Source organism: Bufo bufo, chromosome 8, assembly GCF_905171765.1.
Source record: "Bufo bufo chromosome 8, aBufBuf1.1, whole genome shotgun sequence".
Lineage (NCBI taxonomy): Eukaryota > Metazoa > Chordata > Amphibia > Anura > Bufonidae > Bufo > Bufo bufo.
This window is the reverse complement of record NC_053396.1, coordinates 140,710,366-140,732,006: the sequence shown is the minus strand read 5'-3', so window position 1 is coordinate 140,732,006 and position 21,641 is coordinate 140,710,366. Positions and strand designations below refer to the sequence as shown.

Genomic DNA, 21,641 nt, shown 5'->3' with positions numbered 1-21,641 from the left:
TATATTGCTGTCCTTAGCCCTTCTATAAGTAGAGACATAAATCAATGTGACATGAAGGATATGAGACACATTTGAAATGTGTGAATCTGCCATAATTTTAATTTTAATATTTTTTTTAAAACTGAATTGAACAGGGCCTGGATTATTTGACTTTTTTTTGTAAGTTTATAAAGGAACCTTGAAATTGGTTATCCAGCATTCTGCTTCTGACCATAAAAATACAGATTATGTCGTTCTGTATGTCGAAAAAGTTTTGGACTGTTATCATGAAGGGGTGCCTGAATTTCTACATTTTTGAATGGATGTTTTAAGGGATTATCCCATGGAAAGTAATACTAGCACATTAAAAATGAAGTTCAGTATTATTGCAATGTACATGCAATAAAAATAGTGTAAAGTTTTCATGTACTTTACTAGAGATGATGGAGTTACTTAACCCCTTAAGGAGTCGGCCCTATTTCACCTTCTGGACTTGGCCATTTTTTGCAAATCTGACCAGTGTCAATTTAAGTGCTGATTACTTTAAAACGGCTTTGACTTATCCAGGCCATTCTGAGATTGTTTTTTTCGTCACATATTGTTCTTCATGACACTGGTTAAAATGAAGTAAAAAAAAATCTTTTTTATTTATAAAAAATAAAAAATTTACCAAAAATTTTAAAAAAATGGCAAATTTCCAAGTTTAAATTTCTCTACCTTCTATAATACATAGTAATACTTCCAAAAATTGTTATTAATTTACATTCCCCCATATGTCTACTTCATGTTTAGATCATTTTGGGAAGGGTATTTATTTTTTGGGGATGTTCAAGGCTTAGAATTTTAGAAGCAAAAACCAAATTTTTAGGCCCCTTTCACACGGGCGAGTATTCCGCGCGGATGCGATGTGTGAGGTGAACGCATTGCACCCGCACTGAATACCGACCCATTCATTTCTATGGGGCTGTTCACATGAGCGGTGATTTTCACGCATCACTTGTGGTTGCGTGAAAATCGCAGCATGCTCTATATTCTGCGTTTTTCACGCAACGCAGGCCCCATAGAAGTGAATGGGGGCTGCGTGAAAATTGCAAGCTCCGCAAGCAAGTGCAGATGCGGTGTGATTTTCACGCACGGTTGCTAGGAGACGATCGGATGGAGACCCGATCATTATTATTTTCCCTTATAACATGGTTATAAGGGAAAATAATAGCTTTCTGAATACAGAATGCATAGTAAAACAGCGCTGGAGGGGTTAAAAAAAATATATATATAATTTAAACTCACCCTTAGTCCACTTGATCGCGGCCCGGCATCTCCTTCTGTCTCCTTTGCTGAACAGGACCTGTGGTGAGCATTAATTACAGGTAAAGGACCTTTGGACGTCACTCCAGTCATCACATGATCCATCACATGATCTTTTACCATGGTGATTGATCATGTGATGACCGGAGTGACGTCACCAAAGGTCCTTTACCTGTAATGGAGGTTTTATTGCCACTATTTTGGGGTGCGTGTGACTTTTGATCGCTTGCTATTACACTTTTTGTGATGTAAGGTGACAAAAAATTTATTTTTTACACAGTTTTTATTTTTATTTTTTAAGGTATTCACCTGAGGGGTTAGGTCATGTGCTATTTTTATAGAGAAAGTTATTACGGACGCTGCGATACCTAAAGTTTTACACAATGATTTCATTTTTGAAGCAAAAAAAAGAGAGCTATAATTTTTTTCAGTTTATGGATGAGAGGACGGTATTATTGGCACTATTTTGGGGTGCATATGACTTTTTGATCGCTTGCCTATTATACTTTTTGTGTTGTAAGGTACAAAAAATGGTTTATTTAGCACAGTTTTTTATTTTTTTACGGTGTTCATCCTCAGGGGTTAGGTCATGTGATACTTTTTATAGAGCCGGTCGAACGGATGCGGCGATACTTAATAATGTATACTTTTTTTTTTATTTATGTAAGTTTTACACAATAACAAGCTTTTTTAAAACAAAAAAAATTATGTTTTAGTGTCTACATATTCTGAGCCATAGTTTTAAATTTTTTTGGGCGATTGTCTCAGTAGGGGCTCATTTTTTGCGGGATGAGGTGACGGTTAGATTGGTACTATTTTGAGTGTGCAAACGCTTTTTTGATCGCTTGCTGTTGTACTTTTTGTGATGTAAGGTGACCAAAAATTGTTTATTTAGCACAGTTTTTATTTTTTTATTTTTACGGTGTTCATCTGAGGGGTTTGGTCATGTGATATGTTTATAGAGCCGGTCGATACGCGACACGGCGATACCTAATATGTATACTTTTTTCCCCCCTATTTTTTACCAATTTTTTTTACTTTATTTGGGGAAAATGACATTTTTGTTTATTTTTACTTGAAACTTTTAATTTTTTGGGGGAAAACTTTATTTTTTCAACTTTTTTTTCACTTTCTTTTTTGTCCCACTTGGGGACTTGAACTTTTGGGGGTCTAATCCCCTTTACAATGCATTCCAATACTTCTGTATTGGAATGCATTGGCTGTATGAGTAATACTGTGTGTACTTACTTATACAGCTTCTGGCCTGTGAGATCCAGGGGGCTGGATCTCACAGGCTCATCACCGGAAAGCTACGCGATGACTTCCTTAGAGATCGCGCTGCCTTCCATGCCATCGGGTCCACCCTACAGCCGCATGGGGACCGCCCCCCCACCGCCGCCCGTCGCCTGCTGCATCAGGTAAAAGCTGCAAACCGCAGGTCTGAATTGACCTGCGGTTTTGCGGCGATCGCCGACATGAGGGGGTCACGGGACCCCCCTCGGCGATCAGCGGACATCCTGTTCCGATTAACCCCTGCCACGCGCGCAATTGCGTTTTTTAAAGTTAGGACGTACCAGTACACCTTAAGTCCCTAAGGGGTTAAAATTCGATTCTAGTCCGAAACGGCTGAATTGGTAATCTGATTCAACTACAGTCAGAATAGAGTCAGAATAAATTTGACTTGAATGAAAAGTACCCTAATTGCTTAAAAAAACATATACTCTCTCGCATCCTAAAATGAATCACAAAAAAATAAAAATACTTCCCAATCTCTTGATTCACTCATCTCATACATTACATTTTTCCTCTCTGGTAGCGCTCTTAGCTGTTTATCCTTCTGGTCTACCTTCTTCTGCATTCATAGGTGGACTAACATGCTTAATAGTGTCCCTGCTCCCTTCAGTACAGCCTTAGTGATCTCATATTGAAACAGCCCTCCACACCTTTCATTCATTCATTCATTCATTTATTCATCCTTAAGGATGCAGGTGCATGATCAGGTTTTGCCCACCCACAGAGGAAGGACAGTCCTTCAGGGTAATTAAATATTTCAATAAAAATAAGTTTTACATTTGTAGAATAACCTCCTTAAGAGTTCAAATACTGAAATACTGAAAATAATGAATATTGATGCATTAGATATAATACAATTGTCTTTGCTGCTCAAAGGCAAATACAATTTAAATGAAATATCAATCTTGGGCCCTATGTCCATGGACATATTATGGCTCCATTTATGAGCCATATCTTTGGAGTGAAGAACTGGATTGAATCCTGTACTGTGGTATTAGGAAAACCTTTCCAAAAAACAAGGTCTCCTATCTTGCAGGAGAGGATCTGAGCTCATATTTGTCAGTATATACCATACTGCATGGGAATCATACCAAGGCATATAGGTAAACTTCTGTGCCCCAATACTAAATTTCAAACAATACCAACCTGCCATTTTTAGTATTCCTGTCATATGTGGCAGAGGGGATTTTGGGCACCCTCAAACATAGGACCCATCTTCAAATAACTGTAAGGATTTACATTGTTGCTAATATAACCAGTTGTCATGACGCAAGGGCAACAGGTCACCACTGCAGGTTTGATTGTCTGCAGCGGTTATGTGTCCCCCGTCAACTAGATGTTGATCTCAGCATGGCAGGAAGAGCCTCCCTAGCAGCATTAGACACAGAAGAAGTATCTGGACTAGGTGCGTATGATCACCGTGGGTCAGCCATGGTCTGTCTTACTCTGTGATAACCCCTCTAACTAGCTGCTGATCTGTTTCTGGGTAACCCTGTGTCTGAGGACCTGTTTCTGGAGTCTCCTGGTGGTCTGACCTTGGCTTGTTTCTGGATTTAAACCATTATTTACTGCATGGACCAAATCTGTCTCTCCTAATTTTGACTCTGCTTGCCAACTCCTCTTTTTATCTTCTGGCCATTCTGGTAATTCTGACACTAGTGTGTCCACACCAGTTTTTTTTGTCACTAACTTCACAGATGTACCCTGGGTCCCAAAGTCCATCCTGCCTCATGGCTGGCTCTCGTGAAGAACCTAGTGCTTAGTCTTGTACCACCAGGAGGGTTTTTGGAAGACTGATAGCAGTTTTGGGTTCACTAGCTGTGGTCCAGAACATGACCTTAGTACTCCCTAATAAATACTAGTTTTGCACCCCTATAGCTATTCCCTTAGCCAGTGCATTGAGCTTATACTATGACCTTATGCATATACTGTAACCTTACAGAATGTGTTGTATTTTCCAATGATCCCTTACTAACAGTACTGATTGATTACACAATTTTCATCGAAGCCCCAACACAGGATTTATCCTATCTTGTTCACCAGTCTACAAGGCTTCTTTGTCTACAGCAAGGAAACTGATTTCCCTCATACGCTGCGGAGACTGAAAGCAAAGTGCTTACCCCAGTGTGCCACGAAGGCAGTAAATTGGCACTATATGCTCTGATTATATGATGTAGGGAGAAATGTATTCATTGTTTAAAATGATATCTTCTCTTTTATTCTTATTTTATTTTGAATTCCTATAACAATAAACATTCACAGTGCACAGACACATTTGTAGGAGTTCCAAAAGGGTTATTATATCACCTTAGAAGGAGGCCTTTAAAATTAGAGTTTCAATTAACTGTGTGATCAGAGTCATCTTTTCTCGTGTCCTGCAGCTAGCTGCAAATAACCCTGCACTCTATAAATATATATCAACGGCCAAAAATGCCCTTGACAGTTGAAATTACATGTGCAATTTCCATTTTTTGTGTGCTGTTTAAAGCACTAATGGATTTAATCAGCCACATCTCTATTTGATGTGACTGTTTCATGTAACACAATTAGCAGGTAGAGACCTTTATTTGCTCTGCCATCATTTTCCTGGTAAAAATAGAAACTGACATTAAGGGAGATGCTAATTTTCTTCTAGTAAGTGTAATATAAAGGAAAGCTGTCTATAGAGGTTACGCATTCGTTCCGAAGCCGAAAAAGCATTTTCTTTTAAGTATCTTCATATGGATTCTAAGGGGGTATGGCATGCAAAAGGGAGTCGAGAAAGTTGCCTGCATGATATGAATTCACAATCATAATACAGACGTCACTGGGAAAGTGAGTAACAAGCTAAAAAAGCCTAGTGAATCATGTGGACTTGTCAAATAGAAGCACACTGGAAGAGATGATGTCAAACAGTCGTAACTTAGCAACCTGGCATTAGGCTGTCAAGAGACGTCGGGAGTGAAGGCACATTTAAATAGCCTAGTAAATGAATGAACTTTCTATATTTTAAGATCGACAGAACAAAAAAAAACACCAACGAAATATTGGATTTGCTCTTGAGCTTTGTTATTTACCATCAGAAAATATGGACTTTTCTACCTGTCCGAGGTGGCCCACTTAAATTCTCTTCTTCAGAAAGCATGAAATGCGTGGCATGAAATGTTAACCATGGCAAAAGGAAACCCATAGTTTATCTGAAATCTGTTAGCATTTAGATTTTTCTTGTCTGCAAAACACATATTTCATCCACAATAGCATTTATTGTTGGAACGGTTCTTTGTTGCCTAAGCCGTTTGTCCAATAATCCTAATAACACAGAGCTTGGAGCCAGAGGAAAATGGCTGCCACTCACATGTCAGAGTCAGGAGAGTAACGACTATTAAAGGTTTGAAGACAGTTTAATAGACAAGGTGATGCTCGTTTTATTAGACAGTAAACAGTACAAATTTCCTTTTATATATTTACAACGGCTAGTGGTTTATTCCGATATATAGCACATGACTGTTGTTGAAGCCCTAACAATGCAGTGTGAAAATTGTCATGTATTTTACAGTCTGTTTCTTCATACATCACATACAAAAGAGAAAATGGAGAAAAGTTTTGTATTTCTGCAGACAACATGAAAAATGAAAGCCTATTATTTTTGCCCCTTTACTAGTAGATTTGTTTTTTAAAGAGGATTCTTACCTTTGTGAAAACCAGTGGACATGTGGGTAAAAATAACAAACAGGTACATACTGTACTCACCTATCAATTCCTGGGCTCCTGCACCACAGTTCCGTGTCCCGCCCATCAGGGTTGCCAACCATCCAGAAATTTCTAATCAGTCCATAAAAATAGGTGACATTTTTCTTGTGTCTTGTGAAAAAAAATAGATGTATCTGTGATTTTTTTTTAGGCTAGAGGTACTTGACTAGATTATATTGGTGGTAATTATCATTTTACAACTCACAATAAGGTCTCATGCACATGAACGTATTTTCTTCCCGTGTCTGTTCCGCGGTTTTTTTTGTGGACCGAATGTGGAACCATTAATTTCAATGGGTCCGCAAAAAAACTGAAGGTACGCTGTGTGCATTCCATTTCCGTATGTCCATATTTCCGTTCCGCAAAAAAAAACAGAACATGTCCTATTAGTATTACGGACAAGGATAGGACTGTTCTATCAGGGCCCAGCTGTTCTGTTCCGCAAAATTACGGAATGCACACGGACGTCATCCGTATTTTTTGCGGATCTGTTTTTGCGCTTTGCAAAATACATACGATTGTGTGCATGAGGCCATTTACTATAAAGGGAGTGTGATTCTCAATGACTTATGAACCAAAGCTCCAGCAACAGAGCTCTGATTCATTTCAGATCACCCCACCCCTTCGGCAGTACATTAACACTTCCGTTAGAATGGGTCCCGATCCGTTCGACAACATAGAACGAATCCGGACCCCATTCATTGTCTATGGGGCCGGAAGAGATGCGAAGAGCACACAGTGTGCTGTCCGCATCCCCATTTCGGGAGCTTGGCCCCGATCTTCCAGTCCGTGGCTCCCCAAAAAAAATACATGTTCTATTTTTGTCTGTAATTGTGGACAGAAAGGCAGAGTTTTATGGGGGTGCCGGCCGGGTGTATTGCGGAAACGCAAATTCACCAATACGGACGTGTGAATAGAACCCTTAATCCACCTCCAGCCCCCCTAGCTTAAAAACCCTTTATGACCAGGCCACTTTTACACTTCTGACCTACACTACTTTCACCGTTTAATTGCTCGGTATGCAACTTACCACCCAAATGAATTTTACCTCCTTTTCTTCTCACTAATAGAGCTTTAATTTGGTGGTATTTTATTGCTGCTGACATTTTTACTTTATTTACTTTGTTATTAATCGAAATTTAACTACATTTTTGCAAAAAAAATTACATTTTTCCACTTTCAGTTGTAATAAAAAATAAAAAAAAAAACGACATTAATATATACATTTTTCTCAAAATTTATTGTTCTACATGTCTTTGATAAAAAAAAAATGTTTGGGTAAAAAAAAAATGGTTTGGGTAAAAGTATTAGCGTTTACAAACTATGGTACAAAAATGTGAACTTCCGCTTTTTGAAGCAGCTCTGACTTTGTGAGCACCTGTCATGTTTCCTGAGGTTCTACAATGCCCTGACAGATAGAAAAAACCCCACAATGAAAACCATTTCGGAAAAGTAGGACACCCTAAGGTATTCGCTGATGGGCATAGTGAGTTCATAGAACTTTTTATTTTTGTCACAAGTTAGCGGAAAATGATGATTTTTTTTATTTATTTATTTTCCTTACAAAGTCTCATATTCCACTACTTGTGACAAAAAATAAAAACTTCCATGAACTCACTATGCCCATCACGAAATACCTGGGGATGTCTTCTTTCCAAAATGGGGTCACTTGTGGGGTAGTTATACTGCCCCGGCATTTTAGGGGCCCGAATGTGTGAGAAGTAGTTTGAAATCAAAAATGTGTAAAAAAATGCCCTGTGGTATCCGAAAAGTGCTCTTTGAATGTGGGCCCCCTTTGCCCACCTAGGCTGCAAAAAGTGTCACACATCTGGTATTGCCGTACTCAGGAGAAGTTGGGCCATGTTTTTTGGGGTGTCATTTTACATATACCCATGCTGGATGAGATAAATATCTCGGTCAAATGCCCAACTTTGTTTAAAAAAATGGGAAAGTTGTCTTTTGCCGAGATATTTCTCTCACGCAGCATGGGTCCCCTAAAAGTTTTTATTTTTTTGTCACAAGTTAGTGGAATATGAGACCTTGTAAGAAAAAAAAAAATCATAATTTTCCGCTAACTTGTGACAAAAAAAAAAATTCTAGGAACTCGCCATGCCCCTCACGGAATACCTTGGGTGTCTTCTTTCCAAAATGGGGTCACCTTGTGGGGTAGTTATACTGCCCTAGCCTTTTAGGGGCCCTAATGTTCGAGAAGTAGTTTGAAATCAAAATCTGTAAAAAATGTGAAATCCGAAAGGTGCTCTTTGGAATGTGGACCCCTTTGCCCCACCTAGGCTACAAAAAAGTGTCACACATCTGGTATCGCCGTACTCAGGATAAGTTGGGCAATGTGTTTTGGGGTGTCATTTTACATATACCCATGCTGGGTGAGATAAATATCTCGGTCAAATGCCAACTTTGTATAAAAAACATGGAAAAGTTGTCTTTTGCCGAGATATTCTCTCACCCAGCATGAATATATGTAAAAAGACACCCCCAAAACACATTGCCCAACTTCTTCTGAGTACGGCGATACCATATGTGTGACACTTTTTTGAAGCCTAGGTGGGCCAAAGGGGCCCACATTCCAAAGAGCACCTTTGGAATGTGGACCCCCATTTTGGAAAGAAGACACCCAGGGTATTTCATGATGGGCATAGTGAGTTCATGGAAGTTTTTATTTTTTGTCACAAGTTAGTGGAATATGAGACTTTGTAAGAAAAAATAAAATTAAAAAGAAATCATCATTTACGCTAACTTGTGACAAAAAATAAAAAATTCTAGGAACTCGCCATTTCCCTCACGCGAATACCTTGGGGTGTCTTCTTTCCAAAATGGGGTCACTTGTGGGGTAGTTATACTGCCCTGGCCTTTAGGGGCCCTAATGTGTGAGAAGTAGTTTGAAATCAAAATCTGTAAAAAATGCCTGTGAAATCCGAAAGGTGCTCTTTGGAATGTGGGCCCATTTGCCCACCTAGGCTGCAAAAAAGATGTCACACATCTGGTATCGCCATACTCAGAAGAAGTAGGGCAATGTGTTTTGGGGTGTCTTTTTACATATACCCATGCTGGGTGAGAGAAATATCTTGGCAAAAGACAACTTTTCCCATTTTTTTTATACAAAGTTGGCATTTGACCAAGATATTTATCTCACCCAGCATGGGTATATGTAAAATGACACCCCAAAACACATTCCCCAACTTCTCCTGAGTACGGCGATACCAGATGTGTGACACTTTTTTGCAGCCTAGATGCGCAAAGGGGCCCCAAATTCCTTTTAGGAGGGCATTTTTAGACATTTAGCCCCTAAAATGCCAGGGCAGTATAAATACCCCACATGTGACCTATTTTGGAAAGAAGGACACCACCAAGGTATTCAATGAGGGGCATGGCGAGTTCATAGAAATTTATTTTTTTTGCCACAAAGTTAGCGGAAATTTATATATTTTTTTTTCATACAAGTCTCCCTTTCCGCTAACTTGGGACAAAAATTTCAATCTTTCATGGACTCAATATTCCCCTCAGTGAATACCTTGGGGTGTCTTCTTTCCAAAATGGGTCATTTGTAGGGTGTTTGTACTGCCTGGCATTTGAGGGTCTCCGCAATCATTACATGTATGGCCAGCATTAGGAGTTTCTGCTTTTCTCCTTATATTGAGCATACGGGTAATGAGATCACTTCATTCGCATTGATCAATGTTGAATGAAAAAATCTCTGCCAAAAAAAAAAGGAGGGGAAAGGCGTCTGCCAGGACATAGGAGCTCCGCCCAACATCCATACCCACTTAGCCCGTATGCCCTGGCAACCAGATTAATCCATTCACATCAATCGATGTGAATGAATAAATCATTGCCGGGATTTATATTTTTTTTTTATATACAAAGTGTTTGCCAAAGTATATGAACACCGCCGCCTCCTCAGCTCATATGCCTCGGCAAACGTATCTTTTACTGCAGAGGAGAAATCTCGTCTTGCAGCGCCGCATACACCGACTTTTGTGTAATCTGACAGCAGCGCAATGCTTCTGTCAGAATGCACATCAGTGCTGCAGCTAGTCGATCGGTTGGTCCCACCTGGAAGGTAAAAAAAACTAAACAAAAAAGTAAAAACCAGGCCGTAACGCAATAAATTTATTAACTTTATAATAAAATTTGAACGGAACATATAAACTTTATTTTACTTTTTGAACAGAACGTTAACCTTTTTGCTTACCGGTGTTTTTTTTTTTGTTTTTTTTTTACCTTTATAGGACAAAACCTCTCCTTCCCCATGGGACAATGTGCAAAGCACAAAATCGCCAAAGATGTGGCGAAGTACATTATGCACTTTGTCCCAGGTGAAAGGAGAGGTTTGCAGCAGCTGTGAGTGTAAGGGCCCTAATAGCCCTGTGTGCCTGTCCTGTGAGATGCAATCCCTATGCTAAGTGTACCTGTGTGTGGTACTTCCGGAAACACTCCCCCTAAGCATAGGCAGGGTGGTCAGGGCAGTCAGGACAGAAATAGCAGGTGTCACGCCTTAATTCCACTCCTGCCTACAGACACGACATCTTTTTTCGGGGTGACGGTTGGGTTGAGGTACCAGCAACGACATTGGGGAAATGTCGCTCGTGTAGACGGCTCACTACACTGGTGGATGGGGCCACGGAACCTCCTGGATACAGGAGGTTCTCGATGATCTCTTCCTGAAATTTGAGGAAGAATCCTGTTCTCCCAGCCTTACTGTAGAGAACAAAACTATTATATGCAGCCAATTGAATCAAATATACAGACACCTTCTTATACCAGCGTCTGGTGCGTCGGGAAACTAAATAGGGAGCCAACATCTGGTCATTGAAGTCCAACCCTCCATGTGAAGGTTATAGTCGTGGACTGGAGGGGCTTTTCAGTAACACTGGTTGCCCGTTCAATTTGTATTGTCGTGTCTGCGTGAATGGAGGAGAGCATGCAAACGTCACGCTTGTCTCTCCATTTCACCGCGAGCAGTTCTTGGTTACACAAGGCAGCCCTCTCCCCCCTTGCAAGACGGGTGGTAACGAGCCGTTGGGGGAAGCCCCGGCGACAAGGTCGCATGGTGCCACAGCAGCCAATCTGTTCTAGGAACAAATGCCTGAAGAGGGGCACACTTGTGTAAAATTGTCCACATAAAGATGGTACCCCTTGCCAAATAAGGGTGACACCAAGTCCCAGACTGTCTTCCCACTGCCTCCCCAGGTAGTCAGGGCAACCGATCGGCTCCAGGGTCTGATCTTTTCCTCATTGATCCGAAATTTGTGGGTATAGCCTGTGGCCCCTTTCACAGAGCTTTATACAATTTGACCCCATACCAGGCGCGCTTGCTTGGATGTATTGTTTGAGCCAAGGCGCCCGGTAAAATGTATAAGGGACTCGTCTACGCAGATGTTTTGCTCAGGGTATACAAATCTGCAAATTTGTTGTTGAAGTGGTCTATGAGGGGCCGAATTTTGTGGAGCCGGTCAAAAGCTGGGTGGCCTCTGGGAGGGAGGTGGTGTTGTCGCTAAAGTGCAGGAAACGCAGGATGGTCTCAAATTGTGCCCCTGGACATAGCAGCAGAGAACATGGGCCATGTGATGAATTGGGTTCGTGGACCAATATGACCGCAATTCATGCTTTTTGGTTAGGACACATGTTGAGGAGAAGGCCCAGAAAAATTTTAATTTCGGGAAACTTGGACTGGTTTCCACCGGAAAGGCTGGGCATAAAAGCTTCCCAGGTTGGCGGCTATAAATTGACTGGCATACCGATTTGTTTCTAATGGGACTATGTCCAAGAGCTCCGCAGTCCACAACAGCTCAAAAAATCCAGTGCCAAAACCGATCTGAGCTGTCTCAACCCGAACTCCAGACTGGGCGGTGTGAAAGGGGGAACTACAGGTGCGGCTGAAGTTGGGGGAATGCCAATCAGGGTTTGCCAGCACCTCAGGGACTCTAGGGGCTCTATGGGCCTGTCTGTGTGGATGGCTGCGACGGGATAACTATTGCACGTGCCACGGTACCAGCTTCAACTGCCCTTCTGGTGCTCGCCACTTCACCATGTTGTACGGCAGTGTGGTACTAGGACTAGGATGGGCTGCGCTGCTGGTGTATGCCTCACCACGTAATCCGACAGCGCCAGCCCCACTCTGCTGCCCTTGAAGCGGATCCTGCGCAACCTGTGGTCTAGCGACACAGGGCCGGGTACGCCTGGTGCTATCAGGGACCTCGACCTCCTCGTCCGAACTTTGGGTCAGAATGCCACTGCTTTCTACAGGTTCATATTCTGACCCGCTAGATTCATCAGATGAGGGTTCCCATTCCTCATCCGACTGGGTCAGAATCCTGTAGGCCTCTTCAGAAGAATACCCCCTGTTTGACATTTGGACTACTAAATTTAGGGGTATTCCCTGAGACTACCCAGAAAAAAAGCAAGCTGTCTTACAAATGCGAGGGCTAGCGAAGTACCGGAGGGCGCTGCGATTGATAAAAAATATCAAAACAGATTTTTTTTATCGCCGCAGCGCTTGTAAAGTGATTGTACCGTGATAAAAAAATCTATATATTTTTTGTCACTGCGGCGGCGCGGGCGTGGGTGAACGCACGTGTGGGCGACTGATCAGGCCTGATCGGGGCAAACACTGCGTTTTGGGTGGAGGGCGAGCTAGTAAGGTGACACTATATATTATAGATCTGACTGTGATCAGTTTTGATCACTTACAGATACTATAAAAGTACAAAAGCTTATTAGCGATACGCTAATCAGCGATTCAGTGACTGCGGTGCGGTGGGTTGGGCGCTAACCGACGCTAACTACCTAACCAAGGGCCCAAACTATCCTAAAACCTATCAGTCAATACCAGTGGGGAAAAAAAGTGACAGTTTACACTGATCACTTTTTTCCCTTTCACTAGGTGATTGACAGGGGCGATCAAGGGTTGATCTAGGGGTTAATTGGGCGTGATGGGGGGCTGATCTGGGGCTAAGTGTGGTGTTTGGTGGTTACTCACTGTGATGTGTGCTCCTCTGCTGGGACCAACCGACGAAAAGGACCAGCAGAGGAGCACAGAAGCCATTTAACACCTTATATTTATAAATACAAGGTGTTAGATGGCTTCTGATTTGATTTTTTTTAAATCGCCAGCCTGCCAGCAATGACTCATTGGCTGGCAGGCTGGTGACGAAATACTCCTTTAACTTTTGCCGGCCCGCGATGCGCATGCTCTGACGAAAATCTTGCGTCTCGCGAGATGATGCACGGATGCGTCCAGGAGGAATGAATCGACGCCGCCAGGAACGCATCCGTGGGTTAGCGTCGGTCGGAAAGGAGTTAAAGGGGTTTTCCAGGACTTAGTTATTGATGAGCTATCATGAGAATAGGTTGTCAATATCAGATTGGTCAGGGTCTGACCCTCACACCTTCCACTGATCAGCTGTTTCAGGAGCTGCTGGCACTGGAAACAATGCTGTTGTATTGAAGGCTCTATACACTGTGCAATTTCCAGCACTGGCATTGTAGCCCAGCATGACCACTACAGAGTATATGGAGCGTTCTGCTTCCAGTTCCATAAAGTTTGTTCCATGAAATTTGTATTTTTCCCTGTATTTTGTATGGGTTTCCTTCCAGGACCCCCAAAAAAGTGCTGCTGATAAATGATTGTCTTTATATTAACTGCTTTATTACAGGAGTGTTTACCTCCTTCTTTGCCATACCAATTTTTCAACTAATTTCTGAGCCAACCTAAATGTATTTGATATTATTTTTCACTGGACACCTTAGCCTTTGTTTTGTGCTATTACATGACAGACATAATATAAAAAATATATATTTCAAGAAAAACTGTGAGAAAATTTTCAAGAACAAACATTTCTAAAAATATATATATGATATGTTTGTACCGTGGAAATGGATGCTATTTGTGTAATTTGTCTATTGGCTGAATCCAATCACATAACTTCAAATGACTAGAGCGCATTTTGGAGGCCTATTTTGCTATTGCTCCGTACTGCCAGTACATATGTTGTACAGCACCAAAACATTAGAACTTCCTTCAAAGTGACTTTTTTTTATGTTGACTCCCTAAGGAATTCTTGGAGGAAATTTTGTCATTTTAAGCTTTGGCCTTTTTTTTTTTACTTTTTGTTTACATTTATAAATGAAGAAAAATGAGTGTGTTCATATATGTTATGCACAAAAATCCATGCTACACTAAATATAGTTAAAGTGAATACATATATTTGTGCATTGTTTTATGAATGACAAAAAATTAGTATACATTTGTATATTTTACACACACACACCAAAGTCCGCTATACTATTGTTAAAATTAATAAATGTTTTATTTTTGTGAAAGAAAGGAAAAAAATGTGTATATGAAGTCTGCTATACTATTGCCAAGACTACTAACTATAGCTGAAACTTTTTTATTTTTTTTATTTAAATTATATTTATTTCACTATAATAATTTTATTTTTTCATGAAGAAAGTGTATTGACCCTTCCTGTCACAGTCAGGACAGGAAGGGGTTAATTCACACACTGCAGGCTCACAGTTAATTTTATAGCCAGCATTAGAGCACACCCCACTGGCTTCTTCACATTCCAATAGATCGCTGTAGCAGGGTTGTTACAGCGATATCACAGAGGGAGACCACTTTGGCTGGTCTCCGGGGGACTTACTGTGACTGCAGCTGTCTAATGACAGTGTTCACAGAGATATGCAGCTCCACTGGACGCCGGAAGACCATAATGTAAGGTTTGTAAGATAAGGAATTTGGACGTGAGACGATTGGGGACAAGACTGATATGAACAAGAGGCACAATATATTAGTGCTAAAAGAAATAATGTTAGTTTAGGCATATTCCATTGCTACTGTAGAAGTAAACAACCTGACTCCTGTACAGATGCCTATCTGACAGTTAATCTAGTTACACTTGCACACTTCCATATTACTATTATGTACTCAGCAAAGAAGTAGAATAGTTCTATATGTTTTAAAGCTGTCCTCCACTGTGGACAGTCCCTACTTGTTGAATGTTGGAAGGGTCCTTGATAATAAACTGATCACAAAATGTCCCCTGCTGGGGCCCTAAACTGATTACCTGCATCTTTTGGGTAACCTGGAAGTAAGTGTTCAGTTTCCGGTTAGTCTCACCACAGAAGAGATGAAGCATTACACAGTACCCAATCCAATCAATGGATATTATTATTGCTGTCTACTGGAGCAGTAGCGTACATGTGTGACCACTGCTCCATTCACTGTCTACGAAACTGACAGAGTATTGTACTACCCACCCATAGATGGTAAATGGACGGTGGCTACACATGCATGATACTTCTCCATTGACATAGAGAACTCCAGGATACCTGTTCTCATGACCAGTGAGTGTCAAAGCAGTCAAACGACAGTAATCCTACATTTATATCCATATTGTGTTTAGTATTTAAATGTTAAAGAAAAACCCCTTTAAAGCCTATTGTTTGCACTTACAGTAGGTGCACCAGATTTTACGTAGCAAGTCTATTGTAATAGATCATCATTGACAGACTTAACAAGGGTCTAATCTGCTTTTATTTTCTGATTGAAGATATTTTTATTCTTTTCCTGAACATGATTATGGGGGAGGCCATCTTGCCTGATCTGTTCTTAACTGCGTTTAGAAAGCATTAAGAAAATTGCTTTATAGCAGCCACCATGGGCCATAGATGCAATGGTCAGGAGGAGGACCTCATTGACTTCTATGGGAGAGTTTTCTAGGCATGACTCTGTGACCTGTGCATAGGTCACTGTACAAGGAAGAATAGATAAGATTTTACAATCATCTATTGTGAATGGTGGATCCAGTCTTATCTATACACAGAGGTAATATCTTACCAGTCAGATTAAAATGACAGATAAGACGGTAACTGCAGTGAAGTAATCTGTACAAAGCAGGAAGTAGCGCCTCCTATTAACCGCTTCACGTCGCCCATAGGATATAAACGTCCTATGGGTGGACGTCTATTTCTGAACGGACGTTCCAGAAGTCTTTCAGAAAGTGCAGCTGCACGCTAATCGTGTGCAGCTGCTGATCGGGTTGCCCGCTGTCAGTGACAGCAGGGCAACCCTAAGACAAGGCAGGGACAGTGCCCAGGTGTCCCTGCCTTCTAGATCGCTGCAGACACAGCGCTCACCGAGCGCTGTGTCTGCAGAGAATGAAGCGCTGTGCGCTTCCTGTTCCGGCCCGGCGGTCATGTGACCGCCGTGACCGGAGTGTGCAGGAGCTGTGTGAGGTCTCTCAGAGACCTCGATCAGCCCTGCTGTGAGGCTGTACAGCGCAGGATTGCTGCTGTACAGCCTCTATAGGGGTGCATTTGTCCTGTAACTGGGGCTACTATGTCAGCCCCAGTTACAGGAGAAATCAACTGTGAAAAAAAAAAAAAAGTGAAGTAAATGTCCCCCAGAGGTCTTGTATGACCTTATGGGGGACGAAAAGTGTAAAATAAAAAAAATAAAAATAAAAGGTTGAAAATAAAAAAATTTAAAAAAAGTTTCACATGTAAAAAAAAAAAGTCCCCCAAGTAAGGAATGAAAAAAAAAAAAAAAAAATAGAAAAAAAAAAAAAAGTATACATATTAGGTATTGCCGCGTCCGTAAAAACCAGCTCTATAAAATATCACATGACCTAACCCTCGGAATGAACACCGTAAAAAAAAAACTGTGAAAACAAGCAATTTTTGTCACCTTGCATCACAAAAAGTGCAACACCAAGTGATCAAAAACGCATATGTCCCACAAAATAGTACCAATAAAACCGTCACCTCATCCCGCAAAAAATGAGCCCCTACATAAGAAAATCTCTCAAAAAATAAAAAAAACTATAGCTCTTAGAAACATGGAGACACTAAAACATCATTTTTTTGGTTTCAAAAATGCTAATATTGTGTTAAAGTGAAACAAATAAAAAAAGTATACATATTAGGTATTTCCGCGTCCGTAAAAACCAGCTCTATAAAAATATAACATGATCTAACCCCTCGGGTGAACACCGTAAAAAAAATAAAAAATAAACGGTGTCAAAACAAGCAATTTTTGTCACCTTGCATCACAAAAGGTGCAACACCAAGTGATCAAAAACGCGTAATGTCCCACCAAAATGGTACCAATAAAACCGTCACCTCATCCTGCAAAAAATGAGCCCCTACATAAGAAAATCTCTCAAAAAATAAAAAACTATAGCTCTCTGAACATGGACACATAAAACATAATTTTTTTGTTTCAAAATGCTATTATTGTGTAAAACTTTAATAAATGAGAAAAAGTGTACATATTAGGTATCGCCACGTCCGTAACGATCTGCTCTATAAAATGTCACTTGACTGAACCCCTCAGTGTGAACGCTGTAAAAATAAATAAAAGAAACTGTGCTAAAACAACCAATTTTTTGGTCACCTTGCCCCATAAAGTGTTATAATGAATGAACAAAAAATCATATGTACCCAAAAATAGTACTAATAAAACTGGCACCTTATCCCCTAGTTTCCAAAATGGGGTCACTTCTTGGGAGTTTCTACTGTAAGGGTGCATCAGGGGGCTTCAAATGGGACATGGCATCTAAAAACCATGTGGAGTTCCTTTTCTTCTGCGCCCCTGCCGTGTGCCCATACAGCAGTTTATGACCACATGAGGGGTGTTTCTGTAAACCGCAGAATCTGGGTAATAAATATTGAGTTTTGTTTGGCTGTAACCATCGATGTGTTAAAGAAAAAAATTGATTAAAATGGAAAATCTGCCAAAAAAGTGAAATTTAAAAATTTGATCTCCATTTTCCTTTAATTCTTGTGGAACGCCTAAAGGCTTAACAAAGTTTGTAAAATCGGTTTTGAATACCTTGAGGGGTGTAGTTTCTACAATGGGGTCATTTATGGGGGTATCCACTATGTAAGCCCCACAAAGTGACTTCAGACCTGAACTGGTCCTTATAAAGTGGGTTTTGGCAATTTTCTTATAAATTTGAAGAATTGCTTCTAAACTTCTAAGCCTTCTAACGTCCTAAAAAAATAAAATGACATTTCCAAAATGATGCCAACATAAAGTAGACATATGGGGAATGTTAAATAATAAATATTTTATGAGGTATCACTTTCTGTTATAAAAGCAGAGAAATTGAAATTTAGAAAATTGCGAATTTTCTAAATTTTTGGGTAAATTTGGGATTTTTTTCATAAATAAAGGTGAAATATTTTGACTCAAATTTATGATTATCATGAAGTACAAGGTGTCACGAGAAAACAATCTCAGAATGACTTGGATAAATAAAGGCGTTCCAAAGTTATTACCACATAAAGTGAGATATGTCAGTTTTGCAAAATTTGGCCTGGTCAGGAAGGGGGCAAATGGCCCGGATGGAAGTGGTTAAGCTTAGTGACCAGTGTAAAACTGCAGGATTTAACAGTTTCTGTTTAAATATAGATATTGACATGAAAAAATAAAAATACCATCATCAAAAAATTATTTTAAAATATGTTTAATATAAAAATGTGATTTCAACAATAGGTCACGAATTCATAGGCTAAAGACAAGTATAGTTTAAAACCTAGAAAGTGAATATTTCTAGACATTAAAAAACTGTTGACTACACAGATGACTATTATGAAAATTATGATTTACTGCCCCAAGATGGTAAAAGAAGGTTCTTCATTACTATGGTACACAATAAGGGGACTATTCACCCTTTGTCCTTAATAAGGAATAGAATGGTCTGTTATTTTTTGGAACACAGGAGCCATGTGTTAAGATTCGCAATAGATATTACACATTTGTCGATCCTAATATTCTGGCTGTAGATATATATAACTTTTAACTAGAGATGAGCAAAGTTTTGAAAAGTTCTATTTGGCTCCTTCACTGAACTTCATAAAGAAATTTGATTTGTTACAAATCATTTCATCTCAAATCGCTTTCCATTGTGTGGAGCGGGCGCAGTGACAGGGAATGGCAATCGCACTGTGTTCACGCTAATTACGGCATCTGTGACTAACATTAAGCTGTTCAGGGGTTAATCAGGGGTTAATTTTTTTAAACTTAACTTATCCACTTACTCGCGGAAAGGCTTGTGTTGATTGAAGAAAACCCGCCAAAGGACCTGCAGCGAGCATGATGACGTGACCATGTTTGCTGCAGGTCCTTTGGCGGGGTTTTCTTCAATCAAGACAGGACGACCTCTCTGTGTGCAAGTTTTTTTTTATTTTCAGCCACCATTTAAGAAAAATTGATTTGTTACCAAGAAGTGGAGGAAATTCGGCTTCATGGTGAATCAGATTTTTTCATGAAATTCGGATCGAAGTCCACTTTGGATACTTCAATTTGCTCAATACTACTTTTTGCAATTTATGTTTGTTTTTCCAATATGTCTATTTTTATTTGTCTCACATAGGGTCTAAAAAGGAGTTAAAACCTTGTTTTATGCTTGTAAGCTCTACTCTTTATAGCTTACACATTAAATGAGACAAAACATTATAGTGCCCCTAGTTTAAAGGGGGATGGATTTAAGGGTTTTGTCCTTATTTCAGTGTGTGGGGGTGCCATGCATAGATATTTGGTCTGTTTGTTTTACACTTGTCATGTCCCAAGGATTGTTAAAAGTCAGATTGTGACTCATAGGGAACCACTTCCACAATTTGGAAGATACCTCTTTGCATACTGTTTTCTCATGGAGTAATTGCCAATAACTCTAGATACCTTGGAAAAGTACGTTTCCAATTCGGTCTGAATCTCTTTAAGGAGAGCCAGTACCCATGCTTAAGCTTCACTAGGGGAAGAGGGGGCTTGAGAAGAGGCATCCGGGATGTGATCGTTTCAAGAGCAGCAAGTACTGTACTCAAGTCCTGAAAATTGGACAGGAAAACCAGTAATTCCTTGGTGGTGGGTAGTAGTGTTTTTTTGTGAAGCAGAACCTGAAAGGGGCCCAATTCTAATTTGTGCTTTAGCACCCTTCAATGTCTATGTACACCACTGCATAACAGCAACATGTTTAATATCTATATTAAATCCACAGACAAATGCATTTGGCTTACACTATATTTTGCTTGCTAACTGTTATGTCACGACTTCCACCAACATCTGCTGCAGCCAAGCCTCAATTGCGGAAAAATTACCATTTTAACACGATTGGCAGTAAGCTGCAGTATTTAACCTCCTTGTATTTGTGCAACGTAAGATCTATGCCAGGCCTGACTAATAGCGTGAAACATTCAAATATGCATCAAGGTTAGGGAAGCAATTGAATGGACTTGAACATCTCTGTGTTAAACAAACGGTAATTTCAAAGGTCGCTTAGAAAATAACATTGTTTTTTCCTAAGCTATTAAGTGTTGCTATGAATTGTATGCATCCACTGCAAAAAGCCAATATTTTGAGTTGTCTGTATAAGTTTATATTATGCACATTATATATTACAATAAATATATTATTGTTTTGTACTTTACATAGTAGCTATCAAAATTCTTCAAAAATTTAAGACCATCACGTAAGGTTAGTTTAATGTTGCCAGGTTAAAGTCAATGTCATATTCCCACAAATATCATGTACTGTAACTGCAGTACCCATGTGGGGATATCTCAGAGCTTTTCTGTGTCCACGTCATCCAGTTTATAACATCATATTCTGCACAGAGTAAGGTGAAGCACCAAACAGTCTAAAATAATATAAGATTCCTTGCTGGGGCCTGAACCATTCACTTGAGTAAGTTTTTTAAAATGGTGGCTCCTGGAACTAAACTTTGTGTAGATAGGCATGTGGTGGCCCTGGAGAAAGTAGGTATAATCTTGGGGTCTCCACTTTCAGGTTATGCATTTATATCATTTTAAGAAATGATATAAACAATTATTCAAATATTACTGAAAAGCAGCATTATTTAGACATTGTGAACCCACCTCTTTTTTTTCTCCTTTGAAAGTACAGATATATTTTAGGCCCATATGAACAATCCTGTAGTAGTCTGATGAGAGTAATGCATTAATAATGTAATCTCCATTGCAGGATATGTCATATAATATGATTCTATGTTTTATGTTGAAACCTATGGTAGTCAAACTTATGAGTAAAATTCTTCCCAGGAGCCAAGTACACCCACTCTGTGAAGACTTTATCAGAATAGAGACTGAATTAAGCTGACATATCCAGAGAAAGGATACTTTTCACTGGAATTACTTCAGAAATGATTTGCTGGTTGTTTTATTTGACTGTTACAATATATTGTTCTGTGCAACATTAGATTTCCCCAAGGGGATAATGGTTGGAAGATGAACAGTTTACTTAAATTAATGCTAGGTAAAAACAACTGAAGTCAGTGACTTGGTTATAGGTT

At 39.9% G+C, this 21,641-nt stretch overlaps 1 protein-coding gene across 1 annotated transcript in view; it reads left to right on the top strand.

Moving 5' to 3' along the window:
* AFF2 (AF4/FMR2 family member 2) overlaps positions 1–21,641 on the top strand; it is a 628,447-nt gene that overhangs the window by 359,188 nt on the left and 247,618 nt on the right.